The following is a 4,704-nucleotide window of genomic DNA, read 5'->3' as shown; positions in this document are numbered from 1 at the left end:
GTAAACCATACAAAATTGTAGTGCAGTATCACAATTAGAATATTGACATTGATGCAGTCAAAACAGAGTATATCTCCGTTACCACTCAGGTCCTTATTTGCCCTTTAAATTCTTTAAAAGTTAAAGATTTTTAAATGAAAAGCGTGGCTGTGGATACAGTAGGGTCCTCCATCATTCACTCTATTTAAATTTCTGCCTCAAAATGATTTCTATCATTAAATGGGACACTGTCCCCACTAAGCTGAGGGTAGGTGAGTTCCTCAATAGTGGGTAACCTCAGTTTGGACTCACCTGTACCAGGTAGGTCTCCAGCAAACAAACATGGCTGTGCAGATCAGAAAGAATCCATTAATGCAATTCCAGCTAGATACTTGTAGCAGGGAATTAGACTCCTCAAAAAAGGACAGAAAAGCTTGGCAGGGTTCGTTTGGTCCATAGCGATCCAGCTTTCTTTGAAACATCACTTCTCAGGGTGTGGAACTCTGGGTCACGCTCCTGGCAGCCTTCCTGGGGCTATGGATTGGCAGTGACCTAGATCCATGGTGAGAGACAGGTGGCAGGTGAGAGTGAGGGACACTGTCTCCAGAGGACCACTGGCTCTGCCTGAAGGGGCATCATGTAAATGAAATTCACAAGCTGCCTTTCTGTGTTGTGAGACATTTGTCTCACACTAGAGCTGGAAGGGCCTTGGGAACTCATCTACAGTGGCAGTTTGGGACAATGACTGATTCTGAGAAAAGACAAATCAAGTCTTGAGAGTCCCACAACTGATTGGAAGAAATGCCAAGCCCAGTACCTGGAATCCCCTCTCAGTCTGGTGCCTGTTCCATGATATTCAGTGCTTGTTTCAGGCTGCTTTTGTTGATTTCTTTTTATTGTAGTAAAGTACATATAACATAAAATTTACTAATTTAACCATTTTAAGTGTGCATTTAGTACATTCATATTGTTATACAATCACCACCACTGTCCATCCCCAGAAATTTTTCTTCTTCCCAGACTAAAATATTCTTCCCAGTACCTGTAACTCCCACCCTTCCTTGCAGCCCTGCGTAACCTCTACTTCTACTTGCTGCGTCTGGGAATTTGATATCTCCCGGTACCTCCTGTAAGTGGAGTCATATAGTGTTTATCCTGTTGTGACTGGCTCGTCTCACTTAGCATATGTCTTCCAGCCTCACCCATGTGTTGTTTTCATTGACTTTTGATCAATACATTCAAGCTGTAATTTTGTTTGGGGGTTTGCTGGCATTTCACTGTACTTGAGAGCTTTGGAGATAATCGGTTTTATGGCAGATAAATGACTTATGTATTTGTTTGTGCATCTATTATGAATGTTGATATACGTGTACATAGAGAGATAGAGTCCATGTTTACCTGTAAAATTAAATTAGCCTTCAAGTGCCATGACTTGCAATCTCACATACAACCAGAGGGCACAAAGTGCCATCCTGGTAGAGAACATGCCTTGGGTGTTATCAAGCTGTTAGATTTCTGCAGGGGGTGGTAGAGAGGGTCTCACTTCCTGCCCCTTCTATTGTCTTCAGATTGGGCTGCTCTTGGGACCAGATTCCAACCCAGACCTGATCAAAACAAACCCACAGCTCCCTGAAACATCAATGACCTTTTTAAAATTCCAACTTCATGGAGTGCCTCCCTCCTGATGGCCCCCAACACCTCCATCTATTAACTCAGGCTCCTTCCACATGCAGCAGAGGTTATCGATCACCTTCCTTGTGCCGGGCACTGTGCTAAGTGCTGGGAATACAAAGATGAGCAGAGGCTTTGAAGCAGCTCTCCAGGCTCTGTCTGAGTCTGGCAGTAAGTGCAGTCCATGCGCGGGGAAGGGCCAGCACCCAAGCTCTCAGAGTCAGGGGATTTGGGGTGCTGAGTGGGCATTCCAGACTGCCCAGGTTGGGGAGAGGAAGGACTCACTTTCTGTACCTGCAGAGATAGTATCCATGCTGTGGTTCTAATGCTAGTAGCAGTCAATGGCCTGGGGATCTCAGGACCTTGTCACTGCGGTTCTGTGACTGCAGGTTGGTGGAAGGCTGGGCTGCACTGTTCCGAGGAGGATTGTAGGAATGAGGCTTTGAGGGCGTTTGAACCTGATTTATGCCTTGGCCTCCAGCCTAAGAGGCCCTTTCTCTGCCCTGCAGAAAGCGTAGCAAGATTGAAGGGAACCCTACCTTGTAACAGGCGGTGAGTGGATGGTGGGCAAATTGCCAAACCCTAAGCAGGGTGCAGCCTGGAAGACCTGCTTGTCCCAGAGCCTGGGTCCTGGGGATTTCAGGACCCAGGCCAGCGACCCTGAGCCTTGCGCTGATCCTAAGAGCAATTCTGAGTCTGCAGCCCTGCCTCAGAGTCTGAGACTCCCAGCCATCCGTCATCCTCGGAGAACACTGCAACTTTATGCCTATGCATAAAAACTGGAGGGACGCGTCCCAGAGTTTGCTGCCGCCGCCGCCACCGTTAGAGCGGTGTAATTAGCTGCAGGATTTTAATGAGCTGAAATCAAGAAGAGCCCTATCTCAGAAGTAAGCCGGAGCGGCACACCGAAGAACTAGCCTGACAAAACAGATGGAGGTTGTGTTCTCTGGGGACTGGGCTGTGTGCTCCGATCAGCGAGCAGCAGATGAGTTCCCAAGGCCGGCAGGCTGAGGAGAGAAGCCGAGGTCATCCACCAGTGCCCGGCTGCAGCAAGGAGAGCTGAGCTCCGGGACCCCTGTGCTGCGGTGGCAGGAGGTACAGTGCCGGATTCAAGGTGACGGCAGTGCCTGGCTCCATTCTCCTCAAGTTGCCATAGCAGCCTCTCTCCCGAGCAGCTTCTCCTGGAGCCCTCAGCCGGGAGGGACGTCATTGTTAGCGTCTGCCCGTGTGAGGAGGAGACAGAGGGACAGAGAACTTTGCCGGGCCCAAGGCCGGCCGACCACGTGGGTGCACCCAGCTGCTTGGAGCCGGCATGTGGAGGGTGACTCCCCACAGCCAGAGGGTCCTCTGGGTGACTGGGGCAAGTGTCCAGGCCTTGGAGCAGCTGCAGCCAAGCGTGTCCTTGGAGCTGTCCGTGCATCCGGCTGTCGCCACTGGAGGTGCGTGTGTTTTGGCTGAATTCCCAAGTCCTTGCTTGTGCCCTGAAGTCAATTTCCCTGAAGAGACAATTTTTAAATCAAATAAATAAGGAAATGGGAGGAATCTTTGGCCCTGCCCTGTGTCCCAGGAGGTGTTTGCAAGATTAATTGGATCTTTTCCTCATCGTCCTCTTTTTTTATTTTTTATGTTTTCCTTAAAGTTAAAACTGGTGATGCCATTCTGGCCTCAGGGAGAGAAGCCCCTGGGAGGACTTGGAATTTTGAGGAGGGTGGGAGCCTCTGGAAACTCAACAGGGCTGTGTTTTTTTCTTGCTCTATGCCTCTCCCTTATTTGCCCCCAGTAATTTGAGTGTCCTTATTGTCTGTTGGTCCTGGAAGGGAGAGCGGGAGAGATGTCACCTGTCACTGGAGCAGAGTGTGGCTTTGCGGTTGGCGAGTGAGTGTGGGGCCGTCCCAGGTGGGAGCTGAAGCCTGTGGATGTGTTATCGGGGCTCCAGGGAAGGCAGGACCCCACCTGTGTCAGATGATGACATCCACTGCCCACGTACGGCTGGACTCGAAGGAGAGGGAGAAGAGTGGGCTTTGGATTGGCATCCCCATTGTCTTGAAAATGCCTTGGGACTTTGAAGAAAAGAACCCTCGGGAAACTGGGAATCAGAGGTGCATCCTCTCTATAGTACACATCTCCGATCTGGTGGGGACCTCCTGTCCACTCCCCAGTTTTGGAGGAAGTCAGGTTCTGTAGAATCCAGGATTTCGGCCCCTTCCTGGGCATTGTAGACCAAGCCAGACTGAGAGCCACCCAGGGGAAGGGCTGGCCTTTTGGTTCCTGAATGCATGGAACTAGGAGTTGCTCAGATGGTCCCTGGTGAGAACAAACAGAGAAGGGCTCAAGAGGGAAAGGCTGAGTTAGGGGTGTGAGGGCTGAATGGGGAAGCCAGGAGTGGCTCTAACAAAAGCTCCCTGAGTGTGGACAGAGTGCTTGTTCTCTTGAGAATCTGGGAAATGACAAACTTACATAGCTGCTTCTCCTGCCCATGTGAAGGTACAGGACTCCCTCATGCAGTGTTCAGAAAGCTGGGACAGATTGTGGCTGCAGGACCCTTTTAGTCATTGACAAGGGAAGTCTGTTCTGGCTCAAGTGATCTGACAGTGTGACAGATTAGGGAGGTGAGGGAACCAACCAGCTTTCTGCAGCACCAGCTACTAAACAAACAAGATGATAATCACATGTGCTTCTGAGCTGCCTTTGTTTGTTAGATAGTATTTCGGCCGATACTGGGGGACATTTATTGGCCACTGGCAGCTCTGTGTGCTTGCCATAACTTGTCCTTCCTTCTCTCCTTTCTCTCTCCATTCCTGTCTCCCTCTTACGAAGTGTCTTGACGTCAAAGGCTGTTCACCTTTGATCGAATTGGCTTCTGACTCAGGAGGCCGTTGGGGCTGTAGGAAGGGTACCAACATTGTGCATGGGGGACTGTCTAGGAATCCTCAGTGGTGGATGCAGGCGCTCAGCAGCACACACCCAAGCGTGAATGTGTGTACGTGTTAGTGCACATGCACCTGCTCCAGTCTATGGCTGGAATGTGTGGGTGTGGGTGTGTGTGTGTGTGTG

This window comes from Fukomys damarensis, unplaced genomic scaffold, assembly GCF_012274545.1.
Source record: "Fukomys damarensis isolate Sample0158 unplaced genomic scaffold, DMR_v1.0_HiC HiC_scaffold_19, whole genome shotgun sequence".
NCBI lineage: Eukaryota > Metazoa > Chordata > Mammalia > Rodentia > Bathyergidae > Fukomys > Fukomys damarensis.
Note: the sequence above shows the minus strand (reverse complement) of the source record.